The sequence below is a fragment of the Castor canadensis genome, chromosome X (assembly GCF_047511655.1).
Source record: "Castor canadensis chromosome X, mCasCan1.hap1v2, whole genome shotgun sequence".
Classification (NCBI taxonomy): Eukaryota; Metazoa; Chordata; class Mammalia; order Rodentia; family Castoridae; genus Castor; species Castor canadensis.
Genome location: NC_133405.1, coordinates 54,940,740 through 54,953,880, shown reverse-complemented (window position 1 = coordinate 54,953,880; position 13,141 = coordinate 54,940,740). Strand labels below are relative to the sequence as shown.

Genomic DNA, 13,141 nt, shown 5'->3' with positions numbered 1-13,141 from the left:
ATCCTCATTGCTTCTTTTCTCCTTTTTTATTCTTTAAGGCCTTACTCCTTGCAGTTCTTTAAAACTTTTCTTCTAAAGTTTTCTTCAAAACCTTGCTTCAAACCTTGTTCTTTAGACTCACACTGTCCCATATTTTCTCTTAGCTTATCTTTAGCTGAATTGCTCTTAAAATCTTTTGCCCCCAGGCTTGCGGCTTTTCTTTAGCATTCTCTCTTTAGCTTTCTTAAAGCCTCAGTGCTCTCTGTTCTCTATCTTGCACTGTCCCATGTTCTCTTTGACTTTTCTTTAGCTTCTAAAGCTTATGTTAAAGTTCTTTCTGTGGCTTAGCTTTCTAAGTTCTATGTTTAAGTTCTCTGTGCAGACTTTCTACCAACTTCCTCTTTAGCTATACTTTTCCCTTCAGCAATTTTCCTTTAGCAATTCTTTTCCCTTCAGTAATTCTTTTCCCTTCCAAAAGCTTCCCACACCTAAAAACCCAAAGCAAAAAATTCAGCCAAATCCCAAGCCAAACTCCCCAAAACCCAAACCCCAAAAGCCCCAAGGCAAAAAGGAAAAAAGCCCCAAGCCCTCTTTAGCATGCCTTTTATAAACAGCAGCAAACAGGGTGGAGCAGAGGCTCTGAGGGAGGGATGTGACATTGTAACAGGAGAAACCTGTGTTCCTGCTTCTCTGAAAGCAAGCTTAGGAGACTCAGCTATTCTGCTTTTTCTGTTTTGTGACTGGGGCTGTGCCTATCTTGGCCTATAGATGAAAGCAATTAAGCTGAATCTCACCTTGCTTATGTCCAGTCCTCATAGGCTTTTCATAATCTGTTCCCCACAAATAGACAAAAAAATGTGGTACATATACACAATGGAGTATTATCCAGTCACAAAGAAGGATGAAATTTTGCCATTTATAGTAAAATGCATGGAACTGGAAATCACATTCTAAGTGAGATAAGCCAAGCTTGAAAGGACAAATATTGCATGCTTTTGCTTATATGTGGAATCTAAACCAAAATAATAAGCAGAATAAATATAAGGAGAAGAAAGAAGGAAGAAGGAAGAAGGAAGAAGGAAGAAGAAGAAGAAGAAGAAGAAGAAGAAGAAGAAGAAGAAGAAGAAGAAGAAGAAGAAGAAGAAGAAAGGAGGAGGAAGTAGAGGAGGAAGAAGAGGAATAAGAGGAGAGGAAAAATAAAAAGAAGACATGATTGTAAAAGGGAACTTGTGAAGAGGGAACTCCTATGAAGAGTAAGAGGAAATGGAGTGGATGATTAGATGAACATAATCAAAGTATATTATATATATATGCAAATTTTCTATATGTATGAAAATAGCATACTGAAATCTACTAACAACTATTTAAAAGGATGGAAGGGAGGGAAGGTAGTTAAGGAAGAGTAATGGGGTGAATGTGATCAAAATAAAATATATTCACATATATCACAATTAAACTCTTTTGTACAATTAACTTATTCCAATAACAGAAATAATCTGACATTGCGGTGACCATTTTTAATCCCATCTACTCAGGAGTCAGAGATATGAGGATTATAGTCTAAAGACAACCCAGAGAAAAGCATGAGATCCTTACTGGAAAACACACTAAAAACAAAAGTGCCAGGATATGGCTCAAGTTGTAAAGTGCTTTTGAGAGGCCCTGAAGTCAACTCCCTGTACCACAACTATAAAAAATTAAATTACATTACAAAATGTTAAATAAGGTAATGTTGATGTTAATGTCTGGTTCATAATAAGCTGCAAGAAGTGGTTGCTAAATTTAAACCAAAGTGTCCTGTCTCAAACAAAAACAAGCTTTCTAAATGTTAGGGCAATTCCTGTTTTCTAAACAGCAGATATTCTTTATTGCATTGCTGTGCATTTACTATTTATTTCTGCACAAACTGCAAATTTTCTACATGAAAAGTCTTAGCTCCTAGTGGTACAATTCAAGCAACAACCTGAAAGAAATGGCACATTAATTTTCATAGATGTGCCTTACAGTGAACGACCTATACAGATCCAAAAGGAGAGAAGAGGATCAATAGCTGCCCTTTCCTGGGACTAAATCATGGACAGGGATGTGCTGAGGTATTGAACTAAATTTTGCCAAAATATAACACAAAAAACTCATCATTTTTTGCCCATGTTGTAGTAGGAAGAAACCAACAGAAATCATTGTTCATTTGCAAAACTATAGCCTTTTCTTTGATGATTTGTTTTGTGTAAATCCTTTTGGATGGGATTATTAATAACATTCAGTTGAGAACAAACTAAGTGATGCTTTGTCATTCAGTCATACAAACACCCACTAATATGCTCTGAGGGCTTCTTAATCTGAAATTGCATAGAAACTATGGCTATATGTGTAAATGAAGAGAGAGTGCATAACAGATCAACATTTCATAAGAGTACATGGCCCAAGAAATATTTAGGACCACTAACTTCACCTCAATTCTACCTTTTTTATCCCAGATTCTCTCAGCAAATGGAGTAATGAAGCATAATTACATGAAATTTGGAGTATTGACATGACCACACAGCTTTTGTGGGAAATGGGTATGTTCTAATAACTAAGGCAAAGATATAGGAAATTCTTGTTTATTGTAATGAATTCAAATTTAATTGATGGTGAAATATAATCTGCTTTGCCTTGTACCAGTGGCTCATGGCTGTAATCCTAGCTACTTGGGAGGCTGAGATTGGGAGGATCAGTGTTTGAGGCCCACTGAGGCAAATAGTTCACATGATCCAATCTCCAAAATAACCAGGGCAAAATGGTCTAGAAGTGTGACTAAAGTGGTAGGGTACCTGCTTTGCAAGCAGAAAGCCTTAAGTTCAAACCCAAGTCCCATCAATCATCATCATTACTATCATCATAATCATCATCATCTATCTGCATCTTCTGAAAATCATAATAATGGGAGTTTAGTTAGTTTCTTTTGGAACTTTTCCTCCTTGCAAAACTCCTTTACTTTTATAGCAAAATATAAACATGTGTCTTTAGCCAATACAGGATGACTTCTAAAAGGAGTCATAAAATTTTCATGAAACTTTGTGATTAAATTCTAATTTTAGCTCTATATTTAAAAAGTATTCCTTATGCCAAAGTAAAAGAAATCTATTCATATTCCCTAGTACTCTGAACAACAAATTATCCAACTATTCAATCATTTTTCTTTCAATAGTCACTTATTGAGTACCCATTCAATGTCAGATACTCTGTTTGTCTATGGGGGTTCTGTGGTAGTGCAAAAGATAAGGGCCTTCTAAACATTCTCTTCTAGCAGAAATCCAATGGTTAGAAATGCATTGACATTCACGAAAATTAGACAGGACTAATAATTCTAGAAATTTGAAAATAGTGACAGGTAGATTGTTTGATGTTTGGATATCTACTCTCTATACTAAGATTCTCAAACTTCTGAGTACATAATCACAAGAGAAAATTTTGAAAACTTATATTCTTTGCACTCACTTTCAGAGCTTCTGATTCATTGTTTCAAGTGGAGCAATAATCTTTACAAGCATTCAAAGTGATTATGATGCAGTTGTCTATGAAATCTAGGAAAGTAACTATCCCATAGACACTGCCACTAAAGAAGGAAAAAAAGATTTTATTTCTTCAAAGTGGCAATTTTTACCTTTTATGTTTCTGCTGAGGTTAAAAGAGGTATATAGAGAACTAGAAAGAGCCCTTTTCCCAATTTTTAAAGGAAGCAACACCAGAAAGCAGTAAGTTTACTACTTTTCTTAAAGCCTTCAGAATGCTAACGTTGGAGTCCAGCAAGCTGACCCAAAGTCAAAAGAAAAATTTGTCTACATGGAGAGACAGATGAGGCCCTGAGTTATTGGAGTGAGTGAGATGCAGGACAGCAAAAGTTCACCTAAGGTGATTTATAGAGTATAAGTAGAGATCTATTAAGTAAAATTCCCTGATGCCTTAAATTTAGGAACAAACACCCTCTGGTAGGCTTTCCTTTTACTCTTCCACTAGAGATTTACTAGTGCAAAGTCTCCTTTGCACTAGAAATGGGAAAGGGACTTATCAAAATCTAAAGAAACAGCACAAAACTCCATAGGGAAACTTTCCCCTTATCAGCCCTGAGAGCAAAAGATTTCATCTGCATGAAGTAAAAGTGGAAGAGAGCAACAAACACAATCATCCTTAGGGTACTGTGAAGGAAATAAGAAAAAAGCAACTCTACCACTGGGGAGGGGTACAAATTGCATGTAGAGTTTAGAATTTGAGCCTTAGGAATAGGTAGCATCAAGAAAGCCACATCTCTAGAACCCAAGGACATGTTGCACCCTAAAAGTGAGATTTAATCAGAACAGAGAAGTCTTGCAGCCTCCACTATATTTCTTAGAAGGGTGGAGCAACATGCAATTTGCGAAAGAGAGACTCATAAACAGCACTAAGGAAAGACAGTGGTTGAGGGTGGAACATGTATTGATAAAATCTCTCTTTCAAACCAGCTCCTACTCTAAAAACTAGAAGAATTTATATCCCATGATACATTTAGAGTAAACACAGCAACAATAAGCTTCAAACCCAATTCAATACCTAATTATATTAACAAGAACCCCTGAACTAGACACTTCTCAAAAGGAAAGGCATACATATTTCCATACATAAAAATTATTTACCTCAGTTTCTACCTTTCAACATAAAATATTTGGCTTTCAAAAAATTATAAAGCATAAGAAATGGTAAGAAATAACAACATACTCACAAGAGAGAAGGAAATATAATTAGAACTGGACGTGACATAAATCTTGCTTAATTTACAAGGAATTTTAAATACCTATGATTAATATATTAAAAGCACTAAAAGCTCTAGCTAAAATGTGAAAAATACATGAGACTAGAAGTGTCATTTTGGCAGAGAAGTGGAAACTAAAAAAAAATATATAATGTAATAGAAATAAAAAATACCATTACAAAGATGAGCAAAGTCTTTAATGGATTCTTCTGTAGACTTGGTAACGACAGGAATGAATCAGTGAGCTTGTAGATAAGTCTAAAGAAACAGAGTGAAAGGACTGGAAGTGTGGCTCAAGACATAGAGTGCCTGCTTTGCAAGTGCAAAGCCCTGAGTTCAAACACCAGTCCCACTAAAAAAGAAAAAAAGTGAGAAAACAGAAGCAAGTATCCATGAGTAGAGCAATACTACCAATTAATCTAAGTTGAAAGTAACTGGAATCCATAGCAGAAGGGAAAAAGAATGAAGTAGAAGAAATATTTCAAGAAATTGTGGTAAAAAAAAAATCCCCAAATTAATCACATATACAAATCCACATATGCGGGAAGCTCAGCAATACCAAGAAGTAATGAAATACCAAAATCGTACTCTGGCAAAATAGCCAACTAGAATTGCCCAGGGCTCACCATCTCCTGGAAAAATAGCTGCATTTCCATGTAAGTGGCAGAAGAAGAACTCTGAAACCCAACAACTGGCAGAAAAGCCTTTTTAGGCAACAAGAAATGGAATGACAGAAGAGAATGGAATAAAGCACATAGGCACTTTCAACCCCAGTTCACTGGCCAGGGGGATTTCCCAATGCAAGGGAAAGAGTGAGTAAGAGAGTCTCAGTGAGCCCCATCAACATAGATAATAGAAACCCTACTGTATAAGAGTTTCACAGTTATTGTAGACTTGGAGAACAGTTATGGAAGTTACCTGGAGTCTATACCATAGTTTTGTTGCAAAGAAAGAATTTACATTGTCTTTCCCTCCACCTCCAGAGCCCAGGCTCCTATAGCATGGCACCATTTTGAGTGCTTCTGCTCAGCCTGAGCATTAACTCACTATGCTATCTCCATTACTATCACTGCTTAGGAAACATGTGGCATAGTACATGTCTCCAGTGCCACCATTCCTATTGATGGAGTGGACATGAATGCAGGCCCAGTCACTGACTTAACTCTATTTTTATTGTCTGACTCCATTTTACTCAGTCTTGTTTTTTAACTTTTTTTTTTCATTTTGAGTTCTACTTATTCATTTGCCCTTATAGTTACCTTAGATATTAGGAACAATAGGCCTAATTGATGAACCCCTTATGACAAATGAACAAAACTACCCCCCAAAGAATGGCAATAGTTTTGGTGTCAACAAAGCTCCACATGACATGAGGTAATAATCAATCAGATGGCAATCAGACATGGCAATATTCCACCTGGAATATTGACCATGAGAACCCCTGAAACTTTGCCTTTTATTGTGTAACTTTTCCTTTTATTGTGTAACCTTAAGACTGCTATAAGTACTTTGAAGACATATATTAGGTTACTAGAACTCTGTTCTTCCCAGTGTGGTCACACTGAAAATAAAAATTATTATCTGTTTTTATCACCACTCTCTCTTTGACTGGCTTTCTGAAACAAGTGGATGAGCCTAGTCCACACTGTTGTTACTACAGCCTTAGTCCTATATATATATGTATGTATCACATCAAATTGGGATGCTAAAGTACTCTTTGTCATGCATAGTTCCCAGAAACAAAAGGGGTATCTGACCTTGCTACTGCATATATCATGCCCAAATCCAGCAATTACAAACAAAAAACCTACAGGGAGACTATACCATGACACCCAATTGGAACCAAAGGCAGTGTCAAACCAAAATACTCAGATGCATTATTAGATCTAAAAAGAGAGATAGTCTCCAATACTATAATAGTGCATGGGGGGATAACATTCCACTTTCACCAATAGATAGAGCATCAAGAAAAAGTCATGAAAGAAACAACAAGGTTAAAGAAAACTGTATATATTACATGGACATAATAGACATTTACAGAATATTTCACCTAACAACTGTAGAATTCACATTATTTTCATTACCACAAACATTCTCCAGAATAGACCACATATTAACCCACAAAATAAATCTCACAATTCAAATATCAAAATCATATCATGTGTCTTCCTGAAATAAAACTCGAAATCAACAATAAAGGAAACTTTAGAAGTTATACAAATTCATGAGGACAGAACAACATGCTATTTAATGAACAATGGGTAGTAGAAGAAATCAAGAAATATTTGAAAATTTACCAAAACAAAGGAAACATAACATGATAACATCTCTCTCTCTCTCTCTCTCTCTCTCTCATGTATATATGTCAAAGTAAGTACAAAGAAGTTTACATCAATCATCATCTGATCACAAAGTAGAAAGATTTCAAATAAAAAAACCTAATGATACATCTCAGGCTAGTAAAACAGCAAGAACAAGCCAAACCTGAAATTAGTAAAAGAAATAAAATAGCAAAGAGCAGAGCATAAATAAATGAAAACAGAAACTTATAAAAGATAAATGAAGATTTTTTTCTTTGAGAGAATGAACAAATCTACAAATCTTTAGCAAAATTAGTTAGGGCAAAACATAGATGATACAAATAAAGTCAGAGATAAAAAAGGAGACATTGCAACAGATCTAACAGAAACACAATCATGAAAGAGTCTCATGAACTCTCAAAAAACTGGAAAAACCTAAAAGAATGGGTAGATTTAGGGACATATATAACCTAACAAAAATGAACCGAGAAGAGACAGAAACTGTGAGCAGACTAATAATTGGCAATAAGATCAAAACTGTAACAAAAATATCATAACAAAAAAGCCTGGGACCACATGGCTTTACTGATAACTTTTACCAAATGTTGAAGGAGGAACTAAAACTTTTCCTTATATTCAAAAATATTAAAAGGGAGGCAACTCTACCAAACACATTCTATGAAGACAGCATTACCCTGATACCAAAATTAGAGGACACAACAAAAATAGAAAAGTATATTACAATATTCCTAATGAAAACAGATTTGAAAGAAAAAAGAACCTCAACAAAATACCAACAAATCAAATCTAAGAGCATATGAAAACCTTCATTCACCATGGTCCAGTGGAATTTATCTCCAGAATAAAGTGAGGTTCATTATACACAAATCAATAAATTAAATATACACCAAATCAACATAATGAATATTAAAAATTATATGGTTATAATTACATGATTCAATGCATAATTATATTATTCAATACATGCAGATAAAGCATTCAATATAATTCTATACCTCCTCATAATAGAAAACCTCTATAAATTAAATACAGAAGGAATGTATCACAACACAATAATGGCTATATCTGAGAAATGCATAGCCAGTATCACATGGGATAGAGAAAAGCTGAGATATATTTCTTCTAAAATATGGGAGAAGACAAGGATGACATTCTCATGGCTCAAAGTTTTAGGCAGAATGATTAGGCAAGAGAAAGAAATAAAAGGCATCCCCTTCACTATCCATCAGATCCTTTGTTGTGTGATTGTTGACATTTTAGAAGTTATATCACCCTGCCTTTTCCTATTTTTTTGCCTCTATTTTGAGATTTTCTCATCTGTAGTCAATGAGAAAATTGGTTGGGGGTTTTAGTCAAATAAAGTCTTTCCCTTCAATTAATTTCTGTGTCCTGGCAGAATTGGTTATTGTCAAGGTTGTGTCCTTTCTGATCACTGGCCTTGGCTTATAACTTAGCAATAACAAATTTAACAATTCAACACCAAACCTGACATTTACATGAAGTAAAATAACTTTGGTGATATTATCTACATACCCAGTCATGTTCTATGTGAAGGGGACCAGTGTTTTTGTATGGTACAGTAATTGCATAGGAGTTAAAACTAAGGTAATAAAAACAAAGGGGTGGGAGAAGAGATAAGGAAGAAGATGAGGAGAAAGAGAAAAGGTGTGTGAAGTGTTCAGTTCAGTGGTTGTGGAGAAGGATGCTGTTGTCAGGGATTGCATAAGAATAGAAATGTTGATAGTAATATAAGAAAGAGGTAGAATAAAACATGAGTTTGAATGGTTTGCCAACAAAAGATAAGAAAAGTAAGGAAATAAAGAGAAGGAAAATTTTTTTTAAAAAAGGAAAAGAAATATAAAAGTAAGGAGAAACATGGAAATATAAGAAGGATAGACAAATTAAAACTTAAAACAATTTTTAAGTCAGTATTTCTTCTTTGTTGAGAAGAACATTTGTCTTCTGTGCTTTATCAGTACACTAGGTGCTCCTCCCTGATCTCTGGTCCTCAGGCTTTTGTCTGCAGTTCTCCTGTTATATTTACTCATGTGTCCTCTCAGGGCCCTGGATTGCCCAGGTATAATCAGGAGGAGGGGGAGGGGAACTCTGGATTAGGGCAGTTGTTGGAGTGAGAACAGGCATTTCCAGGTGTGCGAGGTGGTCATTGCAGGTTGGTTGTAGGTTCATTGAGTATAGCTAGTGGGTTGGAATGCACTCTGCCACTTTCAGAGCATGTGCTTTTCCCTGTTCACAGAATTCACTTTTTGCATTTACATACATATGTATACATTATTTCCACCATATTCATCCTCCTACACCTTTCCCTGTCACCTTTCCCCTCCCACCAGACCAAACTACCCCTACCAAGAACCTGTTCCACCCTCCTGTTCTCTGATTTTGTAGAAGAAAAAACATAAAAGATAAAAAGAGAAGCATGACGTTTTTGCTAGTTTGAGAAAAAGGTAGCTACACAGGGAGTTTCCTTGTGTTGTTTCTATGCATACATGTGTATTACAACCCTAATTGGTTCATCTCTTCTAGTCCTCTTCAGTCCTTTTTAGTTCCCTTTCCATGGTGGCCCCAGTCAGTTTAAGATTTCTATATTCATTCCTGTAGAGTGAGCACATGAACCACATTCACAGAATTCAGTGGCTGCTCTGGTTTGTCCAAGAGGAACTTTCTCATCCCCATTTTCCACCTAGGCATCCAGTTTACTGTTTCTAAATTCTTAGAATCAAATTCTGTTTCCCAGAACTTTTGGAACACAGCAAAAGCAGTTTTAAAAGAAACATTTATAGCTATATCTCTAAGTACCTATGCTAAAAAATCTGAGAGATCTCAAATAAATAACCTAACATTGTACCTTAATGTCTTAGAAAAGCAAAGATAGCTCAATTAGATAGAAAGTAATAATAAAAATCAGTGCAGATAATGAAATCGAGACTAAAATAACAATACAAAGATCCCATGGAGCAAAAATTTGGTTTTTAAAAAGAAAAACAGGATTATCAGATCCTTAGCCTAACTAACCAAAAGCAGGATATTAGAAGACCCAAATTAATGAAATTAGAGATGAAAAAGGTAATAGCATAATAGGCACTAATAAATTTGGAGGATCACTAAGTAATAGCTTGACAAACAACATTCTGAGAAATTGGAAAATTTAGAAGAAATAGATACATTTCTCAACACATGACTTAGGGAAAGTGAATAAAGAGGATATAAACAATTTAAAGAGAACTATAATGAGCAATTGAATTGAAACCATAATAATCTCCCAACAACAACAAAAAAAGCCCAGGTCAAGATGGATTCAGTATGAATTCTAGCATATCTTTAAAGAAAAACTAACACCATTGGTTCTCAAACTATTCCATAAAACTAAAAGAGAAGGGAAACTTCCAAACCCATTCTAGGAAGCCAATATTACCCTGATACAAAAAACAAGGACAAAACAGACAGAAATTATGGAGCAATTTCCTTGATGAGTACAGACAAAAATCTTAATAAAATACTTGAGAACTACATTCAAAGCACCTTAAAAAGTTAATAAACCATGAGCAAGTAGGTCTCATTTCAGTTGAAAATACACAAATTAATAAATGTATGCAGCACATAAATTGAACCAGAGACAAAAATCACATCTATTGATGTAGAAAAAGATTTGAAGAGCTTTAAAGGACTGAGCCCAAGGAAGAAGAAACTAGCAGTACACAAACAAAAGGATTGGAGTAGTTGAATTGGGTGTTTTTGCTTTAGTCCATTTAAAGATTGATGCATTGGAACCAAGGGAATAAATGTTCTGAGTCCTCAGTTGTGGATTAAAGCCTATGAGACCTGGACACAAGCAAGTCTAGATACAGCTCACCTGCTTTTCTGAGATTGGCACAGCCCAGGAAGCAGAACAGCTGTTTCTTTGAAGTTGCTTGTGTTCAGAGAAGCAAGAATACAGGTTTCTTCCCTTACAATGTTACACCCCTCCCCAAGAGCCTCTGCTCCACCCTGTTGTTGTTTATAAAAGTCCCACTGAAGGAAGGCTTGAGGCTTTTGTTTTTTGCCTTTGACTTTTTGCTTTGGAGGATTTTTCACGGGTTTTGCTTTGGAGGGTTTTGGGGCTTTGGGTGTTTGGTGTTTTGGCTTGATTCTTTTGCTTTGGGCTTTTTGGCATGGGAAGATTTTGGAAGGGAAAAGAATTACTGAAGGGAAAAGAATTGCTAAAGAAAAATTACTGAAGAGAAAAGTATGGCTAAAGAGGCGTTGATAGAAAGTCTGCACAGAGAACTTTAACATATGGCTTAGAAAGCTAAACCACACAAAGAACTTTAACACAGGCTTTAGAAGCTAAAGAAAAGCCAGAGAACATGGGACCATGCAAGATAGAGGACAGAGAGCACTGAGGCTTTAAGAAAGCTAAAGAGAGAATGCTAAAGAAAAGCTGCGAGCCTGGGCCAATAGATTTTAAGAGCAGTTAAGCTAAAGATAAGCTAAGAGAAAACATAGGACAGTGCGAGTCTCAGGAAAGAGGTTTTAAGCAAGGTTTTAAAGAAGACTTTAGAAGCAAAGTTTTAAAGAACTGCAAGGAGTAAGGCCTTAAAGAACAAAGATGGAGAAAAGAAGCAATGAGGGTTGGGTGTCTCCACCTGAGCCTCCAACACACCTGACCCCACTTTCTGTCTGCCTGCCTATCCTGTGTCTTTTCTGAAACTCCAATAGCCCCTAGTTAAGTCAAGTTAAGTTCAGTAATAACCAGGAGCAAGAGAGAAAACTTGCTGTAGCAAGGAAGCGAGTGAGAAAACAGTGTCCCCTCCACTCAGTGATTTTTTTGACATCATCATTAGCAATCAGCCTGCTGGAAAATTGTCTTTGAATTATTTTCCAACTTATGCCCCTAAACATGGAAGAACTTTTGCTGTCTTTACACAAGTGAAAAGGGAGCAGGGAAACCAATTCAGAAGTCATTACATTATCAAAGTTGTCAAGAATTTCATGGCTCAGGATGGTGACTTCAGGGCAAGAAAAGGATAAGGAGAGGAATCTATGGAAGATTTTTTGAAGATTAGAGCTTTGCTGTTAAATACAGCAAACAATTTCTCTTGTTAAAGGTCAACAGAGGGAAGGATACAAATGGTCCATAGTTCTTCATAACAACAAAATCAATTGCTCATTTAGAGGGGCATCATGTTCTTTTGGGACAAGTGACCTCTGGTCAATAAGGTCTAAGAGAACTAGAAAACCCCAAATCAGAGTCAACTAGCAAACCATTTGCTGAAGTATGAAAACCCTCAGTTGCGGAGAGCTAATTCCCAAAACTAAAGTGAAGAAAGAAGAAAAAGCACAAATTATCAGCTACTTCCTCATCATTTAGTGATTGAGATAGCTAAAGTAATTCTTAATCTTCAGAGTCTTCTAATTCTGAATATGCTTTTGAAGAGAAATCAAAATGAAAAGAAAACAAACTCAGAAAAAATTCTAAAAACAGAAGAAACAAGCAAAAGAAAAGTGAATCTAGTGAAGGTGAGACTTAAGATCTTAAAACACAACTCTAGTCTACTGTACATACAAAAAAGATTCCTCTTATACCAGAAAATATATTCCTAATGAGAAAAACTCTTCCTAAACCTGATGACAATGAAAGGAAAAACAGAAAAAGAGAGAATGTGGAACCCATTAAACTCCCAGTCTGTTTCATACCAGAAATACTGATTAGTTACTCGGTTTGCCATAAAACATCCTTTGGAAAAAAAGAAAAAGACAGTCTAAGAACTCATGCTGAGAAAACTGGGTATCCATGTACAGATGACTAAAACAAGAGTCCTATCTCTAACCCTGTGCAAAAAATCAATTCAAGATGGACCAAAGAACAAACTGTAAGATCTGAAACTTTGAAATTATTGGAAGAAAATACTCCAAGATCTAGGTGTAAACAATTATTTTCTGACTAGGCCTCTAACAGCTAATAGGAAATCGGAGCTAGAATGGGGAAGAAGGACTTAAAAAGCTTCAAATTACAAAGCTTCTCCACAACAAAGGAAACTATCAGAATGAAGAGAGTCTACAGATTGGAAGAAAATCT

At 35.7% G+C, this 13,141-nt stretch overlaps 1 pseudogene; it reads left to right on the top strand.

The window, feature by feature from the left end:
• Positions 1–12,828, top strand: part of LOC141419446 (peptidyl-prolyl cis-trans isomerase G pseudogene) — a 118,513-nt pseudogene extending 105,685 nt beyond the window's left edge.
• Positions 12,829–13,141: the final 313 nt, after the last annotated feature.